This window comes from Lathamus discolor, chromosome 4 (assembly GCF_037157495.1).
Source record: "Lathamus discolor isolate bLatDis1 chromosome 4, bLatDis1.hap1, whole genome shotgun sequence".
Lineage (NCBI taxonomy): Eukaryota > Metazoa > Chordata > Aves > Psittaciformes > Psittacidae > Lathamus > Lathamus discolor.
The window spans coordinates 103248656-103267308 of record NC_088887.1 but is presented as its reverse complement, the minus strand read 5'-3'; the positions used below and the strand labels follow the sequence as shown (position 1 = coordinate 103267308).

General features: G+C 41.3%; 1 protein-coding gene across 5 annotated transcripts in view; it reads right to left on the bottom strand.

Annotated features, from left to right (window-relative positions):
* The window catches only part of DCLK1 (doublecortin like kinase 1), a 250495-nt gene that overhangs the window by 142192 nt on the left and 89650 nt on the right, over positions 1-18653 (bottom strand). Inside the window, exon 1 of one of the 5 annotated variants that reach the window (XM_065678393.1) lies at positions 5977-5999. The exons of the other annotated variants lie outside the window; for them this stretch is intronic. The gene's annotated coding sequence lies outside the window, so the exon portion shown is untranslated. Of the gene's footprint in view, positions 1-5976; positions 6000-18653 lie in introns of those variants that run through there. 5 annotated transcript variants of the gene reach the window in all.

Genomic DNA, 18653 nt, shown 5'->3' with positions numbered 1-18653 from the left:
AGACAACAAGAATGAAGGTGAGGTGCAGAGAACAGGAATGGCTGGCAATGCCCTAGGTAAATAGTTCAAATAAGTATCCAAACTACACTGAAAGCCCAGATTTAACACTTAACCCTTCTGCCATTTGCAGTCATTTCCCCCATCATGTTGCAGCCTCACCGAGTGCCCAATAACATTTGCATTACTCCCTTCCGCCTTTGCTACAACAAAAACCTGAAGTCTGAGGACTGTCAAACAGAGGGTTTAAATCACAGGGTGACAGGATACCTAAAACTTCTCTAATTCTCCCTCCATGACCAGACCTGTGTTTGACAGCAGCCCGTGCCTGCACTCACTAAAGCAGCTCAGCAGGAAAACCACTACTGTTTGGGAGGCTGAGCTCTGTCGCAGCAGGGTGGAAGAAAGAAGAGGCACAGGGGTAGAATAAGTATCTTAACTTATTCAAAGCAAAGTCACCTTATCAGCACATTGAAGGTAATCATGCCACAAGAGAGAGAAATCTTGCTTTATTTTATTTATATTTTAATTTTAATTTTATTTTATTTTAGGATTGCAATGTCCTGAAAGCAACCAGGCTCAAACATAACCTCAATATGCAGAACTGACAGTCCCTCTCCATGATCTCATTTCCTTTAGATAGCATTTTTTCTTCATCACACACTTGATTATTGGGCAGAGATTCAGAGCGGCCCTGCAGAGAAGGACTTCAGGGTGTTGGCTGATGAGAAAATGAACATGGGCCGGCAGTGTGCACTCGCAGCCCAGAAAGCCAACCGTATCCTGGGCTGCATCAAAAGGAGCGTGACCAGCAGGTCGAAGGAGGTGATCCTGCCCCTCTACTCTGCTCTTGTGAGACCTCACCTGGAGTATTGTGCGCAGTTCTGGTGTCCTCAACATAAAAAGGACATGGAACTCCTGGAACAAGTCCAGAGGAGGGCCATGAGGATGATGAGGGGGCTCGAGCACCTCCTGTATGAAGACAGGATGAGAAAGTTGGGGCTGTTCAGCCTGGAGAAGAGAAGGCTGCGTGGAGGTCTCATAGCAGCCTTCCAGTGTCTGAAGGGGGCCTATAGGGATGCTGGGGAGGGACTCTTTGTCAGGGACTGTAGTGACAGGACAAGGAGCAACAGGTTAAAACTTAAGCAGGGGAAGTTTAGATTGGATATAAGGAAGAAATTCTTTACTGTAAGGGTGGTGAGGCACTGGAATGGGTTGCCCAGGGAGGTTGTGAATGCTCCATCCCTGGCAGTGTTCAAGGCCAGGTTGGATGAAGCCTTGTGTGGGACGGTTTAGTGTGAGGTGTCCCTGGCCATGGCAGGGGGGTTGGAACTGGATGATCTTGAGGTCCTTTCCAACCCAAACTATTCTGTGATTCTGTGATTCTATGATTCTCAGCTCCTTTCTAAACCACAAGGTCCACAAGTTCAAAACAGAGCAGCTGTCCCACCCCCTGCTGCCTTCCAGCAACCGTCCTGCACAGTCAGAGCTTCAGTCTTGCCTGTAGCCATTTAGATGCACGGCACACCAATGCCTTTCTTCTCATCTTCCTCCTTGTTCACAGGAGCCTGTGACTCAGGCCAGGTTTCCTCTGTTTCCTTTCCCTATGTGTTTGCCAGTTGGTTCTGCGCTGCAGAGCCTGCAAATAGATTCATAAAAGGATGGTGCTCAAATGGCATCACTAACCCAAGCAAATACCTGGAATTGCTTTTGACTGTACAACTGCCTGGAGCTCAGCACTGAGGTGTAGAATTGGGATGGGGTAAAGGACAGGAGCAAGAAGGTCAAGGACTGAGGCAGAAAGTGATAAAGGGTGAGAGACCACTGTTCAAAAAGCACAAAAGGATGTTAAGGCCGGGACCTTTCCGGATGAGGACTTCAGGTTTGCAGGCTTTTCCCAGTGATTACTCACCTGGATCTTACTGTCAGGATTGGTTTGTGGGCTTGTAGTTGACTAAAGAAGGAGAGGGTTTATAATTTTATCCTGAATGTTACCAATGTTTCAAAATATTTTTTTGAAGCAACAGGACAGTTCTACTCCACTTTATTAAATAAATTTTGCAGACTATATTTTCTGATGTAAGCTACAGTGACTTTACAGAGACAAAGGCACAAGGGTGAAAGAACAATATAAATGTGTGTTCATGTGTGTTTGAGAGAGAACAGCAACTGGCTCTTGATGTTTCCCCTATATTACCACAACTACCATGTGCTCTCACCTCCAGTCTTCGTTCCTCCTCCACATCATAAAATACAAAGATAATTGCCAACCATCTTCTAGTGAAATCTAGCCCTGTAAGTGAATGCCACTTAGCCCTCTCTGGGGTCTTGATCTTCTGAGAGTGTCCCCATTCTCCCTGTATTGCTGGGTTAAAAAACAAGCATCCCAACCTACCCTCCCAGAAAGGGTTACTGTTTTACTGAGTGGGGCAGCTGGAGGCTTCAAGAGAGAAGCACAAATGCTGCAGTTTCCTCTGCCTTGTAGGAGTGGGTTGTAGTTCTCAGATAGTGTAGGTGCCCCAGATAATCTTTAGGCTTGGGAAGCATCTCAAATGCTGCTCATTCTCTACAAAAATGGTAGCTATTCAGAAAATACCGCCTCTAGGTTCATTATCAAACTCCAAGTGTTTCCTAAATAAAGGAGATATTAGAAGCAATAGTTATGTTTCTCGTGAAAACTTTACTTCTTTTAAAAAGTAATATAAATGGTGAGAGATCATATCACTAAGTTAGACTTGGACAGAGTTTAATCACCTGAAACAAAATTCAGGTTGGACTCCCAGCACAGTTCAGCACGAGCGTTTTAAGCCTGCTTCAAGCAATGCCAGAAGAAATTTCACTTCTTTCTGTGAGCTTCTACCACCACACTGATAGCAATCACATTTTAACCATAGAAATTTTTTGAGAAGCAGTACTCAGCTGGCCTAAAAACAGCACAGCTGATTGCGATGGAACTTGACTGCCATTTGCTGTTCACAAACCTTTTCAGTTCTTGTAGTGCATGCTGTTATGCAAGGTAATTTTCCAGTTATAATGAGGTTTAAAATAGCGAGACTAGAACAAGATAGAGCACATTCAGTAGGTATTTTGTATGCATTTCACCTTCACTATCAGTAAGGCTTCCAACTATGTCTTGACACATTGATAGAGAAGTGTGATGTTATTTTGATACAATTAAGCATAAGATTTGGATTTTAACTTACTGACCCTGAATTTCAGGCTATTTTAATTTCTGTATGCTTATTCTTATGCTTCAGAATAATCTTCTGATTTGACTCTGAGAAATATGACACCACAATAAGGTGAAAAGAAATTGCTAGGAGTCAGTGGCAGACAGCATCATAACTGTTTCTCTGCAGTGGCAAATGGGGACATGCCTCCCCTGTGGAAACAGTGACTGCCTAGGGAGGTAAATCCATAGAATCATAGAACGGTTTGGGTTGGAAAGGAAATTAAGATCACCCAGTTCCAACCACCCTGCTATGGGCAGGAACACCTACCACTAAACCAGGCTGTTCAGAGCCCCACCCAACCTGGCCTTGAACACTTGCCAGGGATGGGGCATTCACAGCTTCCATGGGCAAGCTGTTCCAGGGTCTCACCACTCACAGAAAAGACTTTCTTCCTTACATCCAATATAAATCTCCCCTGTTAAAGTCTGAAGCCACTACCCTTGTCCTGTTGCTACAGTCCCTGAAGAAGAGTCCCTCTCCAGCACCCTTGTAGGCCCCCTTCAGATACTGGAAGGCTGCGATGAGGTCTCCATGCAGCCTTCTCTTCTTTAGACTGAACAGCCCCAATTTTCTTAGCCTGTAAAGTGGCTTATACTGGGTCGTGTGCTGCTGCAGAGACACTGCTTCCAGCATCAGTTAGTAATTTAAAACTAGTGCGGAAATCTCTACTGTGTGCTCCTGCGGCAGCAGTGCAAATAAATACTGAGGCTCTCACATGCATGTCAAAATGGTATTTTCCAAAAGGTACCCTTTAGAAGAAACAGGAGGAAAAAGAGAATCCTTTTGTCAATTTTAATTTTCATGCAGTGGTTAAACTGTGGATGAGGACAGAGGTAGCTACATTTGGATGGATTTTGCTGATCATGTGTAGTTGTTTTTTTTACTGTTACTTAATAAAGCAGGATATGGACAACAAAGCCAGAGGAGCTCTCCTACACATCATTATGTACTTGGGAAATGATAAATTCAAAACACCTAAACTTGCTGACTTCAGGTCTATCCAATGACTACTGCGTGTCTAAAAGAGGCAGGGAGCACCTGCAGTTTTTCAGTAGCTGTCAGTGAGCCACCATTCCAGCAGAATACACATTGCTTTGCTGTGTGAGGGCATCCTAAACTACTTAAATGTTGGTAATTTTCTGGCCTTCCACAATTTCTAAAAGATGCTGAATCAGTGACTGTGAAGGACAGACAGTTCATATGGAAGGAGACAGAGAGCAGGATTCAGAACAGGCCTGTGGGACAGGGGCTCTGCAGCAGAAGGCTTTTTTTGTGCTCTTCCATATCCTTAAACACTGTTACTTCTTTCTTCACCTTCACAGGCCTTTGGAACACTAGGGATCTCACATGCTAGATTTCAAATGGTTGACATGTCAAACAGTGCCATAAAATTCACACTTTCTGAGGCAACAGTCTCATCCAAGCATCTCAAGGAAAACAGTCGCAATTTTCCACACCTTCAGCTTCTCAATAAATGGCTCGGTGAGAAGGCACATAGATGTTACAGGCCTGATTGATTTCATGTACAAGAAGCCTATCTCATGCACTGGCAGCAGGAACGTCCTATGTACCTGTGCTACTTTAAGACGCAGAAGTTTGTTGTGAGGGCCTCATCATCTACACCTTAAGAGAGCTTTAGCCAATCTTCTTTGTGCTTTTCTTTCTCCACTGCCTTTGCGATACATCCCAGTTCTGAGGTCTATACTCTTTCCCAACACAACAAACATTCCCAAGCACAGGAAAACTAGAAGTTCAGTTTTATTAAGTATTCTAATTGCATCCCTAATTTTAGCTTCTGATCGACCCTAATGAAAATATTTATTTAAATGTCAGCCAGAAACACAGACAAAAAAAAAAAGTAGTATGAAAAAGCATAATTGCATGCAACAAAGCATTATTGAAAGGCATTTTCATTCTCATTTTTCCCTTCTGCAATATTTCTTCTAGAAGAGCGGTTAAAATGCCAAGAAATGACATTCTGATTCAAAATGTCTCCAGGTACATCTTGTATTTTAGTGCAGCTCAACCTCATCTGCCCTTTTGCCCGTCTGCCTCACCAGCCACCCAAACACTTATTCTCCAGAGACCAGTACGGAATCAGACTTCATCTCAATTGCCATTTTCTTCTTCCCTTCCACAAGAATGAACAATGCTCTTTTCCACCACTGCACAGTGACCGAGCTTTTACTTTCCCACACTTCAACACAGGAAATGTATGCCTGACTTTTTGTGAAACTAACAGCAGCATTTCACGGCATCTGTGTTTAAAACATTCTACACAATAATCTTCCAATAACAACAAAAAAAAAATCCCAAAACAAAAATTACTGAATAGCACATTTGTTTTCTGGGTAAAGAACAGTAAATTGTCACTGGGAGTGCTTTACCTTTGAAGCAATAACTACATTTGGAAAATTACTGGAGAACAGAAACGAGTCTGAATGCATGAGCACAGACTCACAGCTCCAAGACACTCCCCAGCTCTGAGTGGCTACAGATTTCTTCCATAACTATGAGCATAACTGACTGCAGAAAAATAGTACAACTATTTTTTGTTGTTGTCCAGAACCTGTGGCACGGCCAATTAAGATAACCCGGGCTAAAAGCCTTTCTTGGTTTGGGGGTTAAATAATTTAAAGTATCTGTTATCAAATAACACAAATGGAAAAGAAAGGAATAAACAGCAGCACAGTAAAAGCTGTTAAAGGACAGAAAAGTAGCAAACAAATATGTCAAATATTCTCACCTCCAATGTTTGAGCAAATTAAGAATAAAAGCAGCAGCATAGGTTCTCTATGGATCAGGATGGTAAAGTTGTCAATAAAGATGCAAAAAAAGGTTTGTCTATCATGCATTTCAGAAGTGGCAGAAAAGTTACATCAAGTCACTACAGACTGTGTTCTAGTCCCTTGATAACTGAAGAGAGTATCAGAAAGTATCTGCTACAAAACCAAACGTTTTGAATTCGGAAGAGCTGGGTAAGTATAATCAAAAGGTCTAGAAGAGATTAGATTAAAAATAATCTACCTGGTTGATATATAAATTTGGCTGCTAGAGAATCTTTTACAGACGGTAAGGATACAAATAAAAAACACAAGGTCATTTCAGATAACACTGGCAGATACACTCTAGTTAGCCTGACACCAGTCCTGATAAAAGCAGTGCATCTGGAAAATAAAGAATTTGAGGATAAGAATATAAGTAGGGTCAATAAATATATTTTTTTGTCTAATAAATCTGGTTTTATTCTCTGATGAAATAATTTGGTTGATAAAGGTAACTACATAGATGCAACAGACAAACTTTGATGAGACATCTGACTTGTTATTGCAGGACGTTCTGATTCAAAACCTAGTAATATTCAGTATCAGTAAAGTGCATAATAATTGGATTAAGGTGGCTGAACAACAGTTCTCGAACAGTAGCTACAAGTGGGAAATCACCTTGAAAAGGCAGGATTTCCAGCAGGGGTGCATAGGTACTGGTACTGGGCTTGATGATGTTTAACAGGTTTGGGACTTTTTGAGTCAGTAACCTCAAAAGAAATATGATAAAGTCATTGCTGATGAGATTTGTGAGACAAGAATAGTCTTAATATGTAAGAAGTGCATGCAAATGATGTTTTATACATTTCTAATCATTCTGCAGTGCTATTTTGGACCCTCAGGTGTCATCTATACAATTAAATTGAACATTTTTTCTAACACAGGAGTGTGCTGGTTAGCTCAGACCAAAAAGCATTACAGGGGACCTGCAAATGATGTAATGTTGTGAACAAGAGAATTCCAGTGTCAGGAGCTGGAACTCTGTCAAGTTCAAGAAAAACAAAGAAAAATGTACAAAATGACATGAAAAAAATAAAAATTAACAAAATAGAGTTGTTTAGTCTGGAGGGAAAAAATTGCTTGGTCATAAGCATTTGTATTCAGCAAGAACTACTGCACAGGAAAAGGATATATTGCTAGGACAGGAAGAAATTTCATTATAAGAAAGAAAGATTTACATTTATCTTTAGGAAAATCTTTTTGACAGCAAGCACAGTAAAATACAGGAAAAGATTCCACAGAAATTTGCAGAATCTCTTGGCAGTTGAAGTTTTAGACAAACACATGCTAAGAGTTGGTCCTGCCTTGGAAAAGGGAGGCTGACTCAACAGGCCACTGACCCCTTTGGAGCCCCTTCACATATTTTTCTCCCATAATACTACAGTATTCACACAAAAAATTAATACAATTCCCCACTTCTGGGAAAACAAATATCCTTCCCCCTTTTATGCTGCCAAAGCTGATGTATTTACAGCATACTTTTAAACCAGCACAGATAAGAATGTTTGCAAAGTCTCAGAACCCCAAAGCCTAGACAGAAACTTGTGAGTTCTACTCAAGTATCTTCTGGCATTGATGAAAACAATTTCAAGACTTAAGCACTTTTCTGAGTCATTAGATAAGATCTTTAGATACTCCTGGTTTTGTTGTGCAGAGAAAAGTCTACCTCCAAATCAGTCTACTGAAGGTTATTTGGTCACCTCTCTGTAAAGATGACATTATCTGTAACAAAGACAATCTGTGTTTGCTGATCTTGAGATTTCATGTGGAGAGCAGACACAATGCGTCTAAACCAAATTGGTTTTACATTCTTATTCTCTTCAACAATACAAACTTTTGGGATCTAAAAAGGACAGGATGCAGCAAGTTCTTCCTTTTGTACACAAGGTATTTTTTCCTAGTAAAACAGATTTAGAACAAGAAGTTTTATTATGAGAACTTTGATTATATTTCTTGTGAGGACTATTACAAACATGATGCACTTGGCATACTTTGTAAAGCCAGTCTGTTTCTACATTGGGACTCTCTTCCCTGGAAATGTCAAATGTCCCTGCATGTTCCCCTTTTACAATTCATCTTTAAAAGAAAAGGATAGAGCCAAGAGCTTTGAATCATCATTCTGAGCCACACAGAGTACATAAACGACAGCAACATCCCCTAAGACAATATGCCTGCAACAACCTAAGCAGAGCAGGAACTGTTCTGCCCTCAGAATACCCAATCTCATAAAAAAAACCCCTACTTCTAATGCCATATGAAGCTAATTAGAGATATTAATCTCTCTGAGAGACTGAATATCATCACTGAAGAATCAGTGCAAACCTATTTGATTTTGTTGACTCTGAAACTGATAACACTAGGGCAAGAGTCCAGCCTCTAAGATAAAGTAGCTTTACATTCAAACAAAATTTCTGGCCTTTTCTGTAAACATAAAATGGACTTTTAACCCTCACACACATCTGCTGATATATATAACTGTATCATTCAGGATTTTTCAAGTATGTCTACAGTTTAAATAACAGGCATCACATAAGACCTTACAGTCATAAGCATTTTAATTTAAAGTTGGGATGGAAAGTAAGAAGGAACTAAAAAGGATGATTAAGTGTGCTACCTCAGAACAAAAGTTACCTATCCACTTGTCACATATGTTTAACTCACTGCATTAACAGTTCACGAAGTTTAGAATCTACTAATATTTTTTATGGTTTATATTTTTCTATGAGAAATTACACTAAACCTTTGAGACTCAGAGCAGCCCTGCGGAGAAAGACTTGGGGGTGCTGGTCGATGAGAAAATGAACATGAGCCGGCAGTGTGCGCTCACAGCCCAGAAAGCCAACCGGATCCTGGGCTGCATCAAAAGGAGCGTGACCAGCAGGTCGAAGGAGGTGATCCTGCCCCTCTACTCTGCTCTTGTGAGACCTCACCTGGAGTATTGTGTGCAGTTCTGGTGTCCTCAACATAAAAAGGACATGGAACTGCTGGAACAAGTCCAGAGGAGGGCCACGAGGATGATCAGGGGAAGATGAGGGGACTGGAGCACCTCCCGTATGAAGACAGGCTGAGAAAATTGGGGCTGTTCAGCCTGGAGAAGAGAAGGCTGCGTGGAGACCTCATAGCAGCCTTCCAGTGTCTGAAGGGGGCCTATAGGGATGCTGGGGAGGGACTCTTCGTCAGGGACTGTAGTGACAGGACAAGGGGTAATGGGTTAAAACTTAAACAGGGGAAGTTTAAATTGGATATAAGGAGGAAATTCTTCCCTGTGAAGGCGGTGAGGCACTGGAATGGGTTGCCCAGGGAGGTTGTGAATGCTCCATCCCTGGCAGTGTTCAAGGCCAGGTTGGATAAAGCCCTGGGTGGGATGGTTTGGTGGGAGGTGTCCCTGCCCATGGCGGGGGGGTTGGAACTACATGATCTTGAGTTCCTTTCAAACCCTAACTATTCTATGATTCTAAATAAATGTAAACACTGTTTCTTATTTCTATTTGAGAACTATCAACTATTGCTCATGCTATGAGAAACAGCAAACAGTAACTCCCTATTCAACTTTCCCACATTATTCACGATTGTATGGCCCTCCCTTTTGTTCACTGTCCTCTCCATGATAAAAAGCTTCAGTCTTGGGAAAAATTTCAGGTCCTTCATTTTTTTTTTATTTTTTTTTTTTTTCCCTTATATCCTCTACTCTTCTTTCTCTGTACATCAGAGAAAAAAACAGAGTTGGCCAGGACTGCATGCACAACTTGAGAAGTGTGCATGCCACTACAACACTGTGGGCATTCAGCAGCATCTGCTGTTTTGTCTCCAAACCATTTCTAACACCCCATTTTTGTCCTTGACCGCTGCTGGGTATTGAAGCTGCAGCTTTCAAAATATAATCAGTTTCAGCTTCAAGATCTTCTTCTTTAAAAGAAACTGCTGATTTAGAAATTACTGAATGTGTGCTTAGGTTCACCACTTTTCATCTGCTGACAAGTTACATTTGTGCTTTCTTTCTGGCGAGTTGTTTAATATTATGAAATACCTGTGCAAGTCTTGGCCACCAGCTTTACCACTGACTTTCCCAATAAGAAACATGCTGTCAACCAAACGCTGGTCCCTCTTGCCAGATGTTTATAAGCCATGATGAACAGGACAAGTGTTAGCACAGAGCCTTCTGGGATTTCATTATGAATCCGATCTAACTCCCACCACCTGTTTCTCAGTTTTTCACTCATTATTAATGAAGGTTAAGCAGACCTTTTCTTTCCATGATGCTTCCTTACTTATCCAACTACTGCTCCAAATTTCAAAATACAATTCAGATCATAATTTCTTGGCTGACATATACAGCTCCACACAAGTGAACCTTGAAATGAAATCTGAACTTGTAGAAGGTAAAAAAACTTACTGGCAATTCATACTGGGTATTTCATGTACAAGAAATGGCACAGTCATAACCAAAATAAATAAGTCTGTTCATTTATGAGCTATAACTTCCAAATAACTTCAGATTTTTAAAATGTTTAATTGCAGGGGGTTTTGTTGGTTTGATTGAGGGGAGTGGGTGTGCTGGGTTTTTGAGGGTTTGGGGGCTTTCTTTTGGGTTTTGTGGGGTTTTTTGGGGGGAGGGGTTGGGGTTCTTTTTGTTTGGGTGGGTTTTTTGGTTTTGTTTTTGGTGTTTTGGGTTTTTTGTTTGTTTGTTTGTTTCCCTTATTCACACTCACCTCTATTTTTGAACCAATAGGCTTTTATTTACTTGTGCTAACATAGGGCTTCTGCCAGGAATAAAAGTGTTTCACTGAATTCAAGTCTGCTTCATGCCTGCTAAAATTCTATATGTTTCTGTTCTACAGACTTACCTATAGACCCATTGGGCATCTTATCACGCATTAGATCTCATGCCTGTGATGAAGGTTGAGTCAAGTGAAACCAAAAGGGTCAAAGAAAGACCACAGAACAGTACAGAGGATTTCAGGGAAGTGTGAGATAGGAGCCAGTTCTGCAAGGTTTGCACAGTAAAAGATGCAACAGCTCTGTTTATGCTCCACTTCTTAATCTCATCAGGCTGTGTTCCAGTTCAGTCTATAAATAATTTGGGCAAAGATCATACTGCGTATTGTCCAAAACCTAAGACTATAAAGTCAATACTGCTTGATGCACCTGCAACACAGTTCAGCTGAAAACTCTTTGTAACCAGACCATTCCTTAGAAACACTTTCCTTTGTGCTCTCTGCTTCCTCTTCACATCTGCAGAAGTTATAGCCATGTACCCTAATATCCACCCACATATGCCCAGTAAACGGGGTAATTGATACATATGCTATTACCCATTGTCTAGGTAACAGGCACTGCTACTTAACACACCCCAGCCTAAGTTGTTCTGTGTTCAGCAATTAGAGGTTGGCTTCCAAAGGAATTTATTTTCAACTTTTCTTTAAATAGCATAAATCGCAATGCTATAGTTGCATATTTAGACAACAACAAGATATACACACACCCTTCCAAAACCATTTGCTTGCATTTCCCTGTTGTCACTATCACCAAAGAATTCTGACAGTCCCACAAATTTTGCCATGGGGTTAAAGGATTTAGGTTGAGCGGGAAGGGGATTTCAAGCTTTCTTCCTAGAAGGAGAACCCTTAGGAACTTCCTTAAAGAATGGATGCTAAAAGGCTAATGTGACCTCACTTCGTATGAAACCCAGACTGGATTCTGAGTTAAGCAGGAGGTTAATGAGTTGAACAATCTGACAGTTAGTTTGATAGGCAGTGATGAAAGGCCAGCTGTCAGACTTAATTTGTTTGAAGATAAGCTGATTTATTGCTTACAAGTAATATGGCTGTCATAGGGCATGTGTCTGAGTAATGGTACATTTCAAACACTATCACAAAGCATTCAATTCTGGCAGTACATTCACTGTTCAGAAAAACAAATATAATTTTTGAAGGCTGTTTCAAGCTATCATTTTTCTGTTTCTTTCTATGTGAAAAAACAAAAAAACAAAAAAAACCCAACCTCAAGCAACCACCAAATTTTCCACAATAAAAAAATATTTTATTTCGTATCTAGCTAGTACACCATAATGAATTGCTGCCACTTACATAGCCACTTTAACCATACTCACCTCTGAGTTTTAAAAACTGAATTGCAGTCTATTTGTAAAGAGATTTGGGAATGTTGTTTTGTTGGCGCTGTAGCAGTTGATGCTTTCAACTCTGCATATTCCCCACTTTCCACTTGTATCAGTGGATATCTCCTGATAGTCTTATACTTTGCCACCATTTTGAATAAAAAAAAAAGCTTAGCTCTACTAAATAACAGAGATCCACAGAAATTAACTAAACAGCCAAAACCAGGCCCATCACAAGACAAAGTGTTACAGTACTTTGTAATTACTATTGAAAAGGGAAAAATACTGAAATGGGAAAAAGATTAAACAAATTTCCCTTACGGGATAACCAATGGAAGAACTAAAAGCAGCAGCAAAGTCAACAGCACTAAAGGACTACCAGGTACAGAGAAGATGAGTGACAGGGTAAGAGGCAGAAGATTGACAGGGGATACCAAGGTGAATTGGGACAATCAGAAAGGCTGGATAAAGCTACAGAGAAATCGGACAAGATATGAAAGGCAGGTTAATTTCCCTTTTGCTAACAGAAAAAAATAACCAAGGCAGAGGTTAAACAGAGAGAGTTCTCAAGCTGTTTAATAGAGAAGAAAGAGTGAGGAGGCTGGGAGGGGGTCTATTCAAGAAGGCAGGAATAGGGAAATGGAGGTGACCAGCTGCCCCTGCCTGCCTGCTGTAAGGCCAGGTGATTCCAAGGTGGAAAAACCTCCATGAGAAGCACTGTCAAAGGCAGGAGTTTAGACATAGAGCAACACAAAGACTAACCTCATGTGAACAGAGATTTTGGGTTTAAGATTTGAAGTAGGCTTTCCAGAAAGAGCAAAAGAAAAGGAAGAAGGTAAAATCAGATACCCTGGTTTCTCATGCCTCTGCAACTACTGCTCCATTTTCTGCATTCCTTCAAGTATACAGGCAGGAAGCATTTGCTGTGTTCAGTCTCAGAATTCCCATCTCCATGCCTACTCCACCTTCAGTTTTGCCTCTTGATGTCCACTGAGATTGCTCTTGTTACACTCTCAAAGGATCTCTTCCTTGTACCCACCCATCCTCTACACATCACTGTCACATCACTTCTTAACAATTTGCTGCGTCAAGAAGCAGCAGTACAATAGTAGAATCACAGAACAGGTAGGACTGGAAAGGACATTAAGATTATCTAGTTCCACACCCCTTCCAAGGGCAGGGACATCTCACCTTAGACCATGTCACCCAAGGCTCTGTCCAACCTGGCCTTGAACACTGCCAGGGATGAAGCATTTACCACTTCTTTGGGGAACCTATTCCAGTGCCTCATCACTCTCACAGTAAAGAAATTCTGGGCTGTAGAAAAGATAAATATGGATTGGTATTTCATTTCTTTTAATACTTTTTTTTTTTTTTAACTAGACAGAAAAGCTTTTAAGTATTTTAGTAGTTCACTAAAAAGAGGACTCACTATGGTAGTATTTATTTTATAAGGGTTATTTAAATAATATCAGATACACATATTTGGTATCAAGAAACAATGCAGTGGCATTTGACCTTAGTCAAGGGTATATGTACTAGTAAAAACGAAGGCAGTAAGTCTTCTTGTAAGGCAAGGCTGGAAAGAAACTGCATGAGTCCCAACAAGAAACCGAGCATCTACAGCCAACAGGAAGCTCACATTTCACGTTTACCCAGAGCTTCGTAGAGGTGATTTCTCAGGGAACAGCGCATGAGTTGCTTTCATTTTGCTTGGAAAGAAAGGGCTACAGTCTTCATATGAAGAGAAAACTCATGAGCCATTCACAACAGTAGCAGCATGAAAGAAACATTGTTTTTAAACAGGAAAAGAGGAAAAGGGCGTTGTATGAAGTGTCCTAGGCATCACCATCAGAGACACAAGGAAGTCTCCTACCACCCTCACCACAGCTACACTTCCAACTCTTAATGCCAGCTTATGCCATGCTTGTCCCTGCAGTACCCAATTACCTCCATAGTTATAAGTACTTGAGAGCTTCTCTCCCTGATAGCTGGCTGCCCTGCCAAGAAAGGCTTCAGATACTCAGTGTCCTTAATATGCATTTCTTACAGGACAGGGCTTCAAATTTGTTTTAGTATTTCAGTCTTGAGGCAGGGTAGCACAGTGTCATCTGATCTCACTACAGCAGAGTCCCCTGTTGGCCACCCTTGCTGAAAAAGCTGCCCTGCACATGCATCTGCGCCTCTCAGAAGGAACTGTCTCTCACGAGAAACTACCACCTTCGCTATACAGTCCTTTTCCAGAGATGTTGGGTCAGTTCTGTAATGGACTTCACAACAATAAAAAAAATAAATAAAAAAAAAAAGGAAATAAAAGTTGCAGGCTGCATGAAGAAATACAGGTTTTCAAATTGTATTGTTCTCATTACAAGAGCTGCCGCAAAAGCGGAAAGAAATTAAAAGCCAGTAATGACTCTGAAGTTCTCCCAAGTGTATTCTGAAGTATATTAATTGTCTTTGTGACAAAAACTGCTCATCCAGGAGGACCATTCCTTCCTATCTGAAATAATAACTACCTACATAAAAGTCTTCATTCCGCTGCAAGATCTAACATGAAAATTCTGTCGAAAAAAGAAAAAACAAACCCAAACTGCTGAAGGGCAGTCCTTTAATGCAGGCAAATCTTTCTTCTGTATCTACTAAAACTCATGTTTTTTCCTTACTCAAGTAGCACCAAATGACTGCATTTTCCCATCAATGCTCAAAGAGGGGAAATGCTGAGTATGAGCTCACAGATATGACAATATGCTTTTCCTGCTTTCAGCAATAGCATTTTTCCTGCATCCTGTACTGGGTGGGATTTTTAAGTTGACCAAGTAAAACTCCATAGAATACTGCTGGTTTTGTCCTTATTTGTTGGCAATTTCTGTCTCCCTCATTTATGATCCATCCCCTTCTTGCTATACCCCCAATTATGTCCTTAAAATATCTCCACACTTAGGAACACTTGACATCCTAAAGCTTCTATGGCAATTTTAAGTTCCTCAAATTTATCATCTTTTCTGTCTGTAAAAACAGAACCTACAACATCCTGTAAGCTGTTACATTCTGAGTATGTGAGCACTGCAGCTTTCCCTTCTGAATCTTATTAGTGGGAAATATTTTCTACATTATTTCACTACAGTTCTAATTGTAGATGAAACTGCTGCCATTATCTGGATTAATCTAACGGATTAATGGGTCATCTTGTTTATTTTAACTTTTAAATTACTATTTATTATTATGTTATCTTCCTTTCAACTTGCCATTTTATTCCAATGACTATTTTCAAATCGCAGCACATTATCAATTAAAAAGAAATAATAGAACATTACTTGCATTTATTTTTGTATTTGTAAAGTTCTGTAATTATGAATAAAATTCAAATTGAATAAGTAAGAACAAGTTTAAGAAAACAAACCCTGAAGATAAAGACCATTCTACTGTTAAACAAATTACTCTTTGAATCACCATGAGCAATGTGATATCCTGCAAGATGTCACAGTATACATACTATGCCAAATTCAGATTGACCTTTCTGAAGTGCACAGGTGGAGCAAGAAGCCACCACACCACACAGTCAACACAGTGCAGTATCTCTTCACTTCTTAGAATGTAGATTATTCTTCCCTAAATACATTTGATGTATTTGACACCTGCATCCCAGTTAACAGACCTAGGCAGGTATTTGATGCCACTGGTGTGGTGCACACACATTTTTTACACCCACAAGAACTTAGAGAAGAACAGTAGCAACACTGAACTCCAATCCTAAATTTCTGGATGGTCATCAAAAGTCCCTCTGCTGAAATGCACTGCATGATCCTAAGGGAATTTACATGAAAAGTAGATCTAATAAGGTTTTAAAAAAAAAAAATCTGAAATTAAATGTAGATCTCTTATAATCCCATTGAAAGCTACAAGTTACTAAAATCTTGGTGCTAAATTGCACAGAAAAATCCTTTTTGCATTAGAGCAGCGTCCTTACATTTCAGAAGCATTCACCTGCTGTCACTTGGAATGCCAGACAATTGGCATTATCAGCATGATTCAAAATAATATAATGCACTAGCTGAAATCAAGCCAAGCTCCATATGGTGGGTTGACCCTGGTTGGATGCCACGTGCCCACCAAAGTCACTCTGTCACTCACCTCCTCAGCTGGACAGGGGAGAGAAAATACAGTAAAAGGCTCACGGATCAAGATGAGGACCGAGAGAGATCACGCAGCAATTGCTGTCATAGGCAAACTGGACTTGACTTGGGGAAATCAGTTTATTACCAATCAATTCAGAGTAGAATAATAATAAAAAATAAATCTTAAAAACACCTCTCCCCGCTCCTCCCTTCTTCTTGGACTCAACTTTACTCCCAAATTCTCTACCCAGGGCTGAAGTCAGTTCATCACACAGTGTCACTGCATTCCTTCCTCCTCAGGGGGAGGACTCCTCACACTCTCCCCTTGCCCCAGCGTCGGGTCCCTCCCACATGACACCATCATCCATGAACTACTCCAGCATGAGTCCTTCCCACAGGCTGCAGCTCTTCATGAGCTTCTCAGTGTTGGTCCCTTCCATGGGTGCAGTCCTTCCGGAACAGACTGCTCCAGCGTGGGTCCCTTCCATAGGTGCAGTCCCTCAAGAATCCAATACACTCCGATATCATATCACTAAGCTGCTGCTGTGTGCCAAGTAACTGTGTATCCATAACATCACACAGAGAACTTATTTGCAAAGCATTTAAATTAGGTTGGCAATCATTTCTAGACATTTCCACAACAATGCAGGTGAGCAATTACTCTAGTTGCATTTCTGCTTCTTAGATGTTAGGCCATAATTAACTACCTTACGGATTAAAAGTGCAGGTCACAAATACTTCTGCCTGGAGATGGAAACTGGTGAAGAAGTCAGTAGGAAGTTGAGAAGGGAAGGAAAATTAACCAGATGAGGAAAGATATTTATGTAACTGGAATGCATTATACTGCCATATTTATTTTATTTCCAGGCTAAAAAAAAAGAAAATACATAGGAAGCAGAAATTACATGCTGTTTCAATATTCTTCATTGAGCAGAATAACGCACGGTAACTCAACTAGACCGACCCAGTAACATCAGAACATTGTGGCAGTCAAAAGATGGGACTTAAAAATTTTCTGAACACTTCCATTAACATTTATATTTCTATACTCTATGTGAGCATGACGGCTGAGCTCATCAGAGCTTCAGGCATGAGAAAAGCCTCTGAACGCTGGTGTGGATGACAGCACTGGTGATCTGAGGGAAGAGGCTGACCTGAGACTATGACACGTTAGCTGTCATGGCGACATCCCAGTGCCTGTTTTACTCAAGATTTTTACGTATTGGGAAAAGTTAGAATTTGTCACTCTAGAGATTATGACATTCAGTATCAGCTATCATCCACCTGCTGTTAATTGTGATTTTATAGAGTCATACAATAGTTTGGGTTGGAAAGGACCTTAAGATCATCTAGTTCCAAACCCCCTGCCATAGGCAGGGACACCTCACACTAAACCATCCCACCCAAGGCTTCATCCAACCTGGCCTTGAACACCGCCAGGGATGAAGCATTCACAACCTCCCTGGGCAACCCATTCCAGTGCCTCACCACCCTCACAGTAAACAACTTCCTCCTTAAATCCAATCTAAACTTCCCCTGTTTAAGTTTTAACCCGTTACCCCTTGTCCTGTCACTACAGTCCCTGATGAAGAGTCCCTCCCCAGCATCCCTATAGGCCCCCTTCAGACACTGGAAGGCTGCTATGAGGTCTCCACGCAGCCTTCTCTTCTCCAGGCTGAACAGCCCCAACTTTCTCAGCCTGTCTTCATACGGGAGGCGCTCCAGTCCCCTGATCATCCTCGTGGCCCTCCTCTGGACTTGTTCCAGCAGTTCCATGTCCTTTTTATGTTGAGGACACCAGAACTGCACACAATACTCCAGGTGAGGTCTCACAAGAGCAGAGTAGAGGGGCAGGATCACCTCCTTCGACCTGCTGGTCACGCTCCTTTTGATGCAGCCCAAGATACGGTTGGCTTTCTGGGCTGCGAGTGCACACTGCCGGCTCATGTTAAGTTTCTCATCAACCAACATCTCCAAGTCCTTCTCCACAGGACTGCTCTGAATCTCTTCTCCACCGAACTCACAGAGGTGAGACTGACTGGTCTGTAATTCCCCGGGTCTTCCATTTTCCCCTTCTTGAAAATGGGGGTTATGTTTCCCTTTTTCCAGTTGCCGGAACTTCACCCAACTGCCATGAATTTTTAAATACGATGGCCAGTGGCTTAGCAACTTCATTCGCCAGCTCCTTCAGGACCCACGGATGGATTCCATCAGGTCCCATAGACTTGTGCACGTTCAGGTTCTTAAGATGTTCTCGAACCAGATCCTCCCCTACACTGGGCCCAAGGTCTTCATTCTCACAGTCCCTGCGTCTGCCTTCCAAGACTTGGGTGGTGCGGTCAGAGCCTTTGCCAGTGAAGACCGAGGC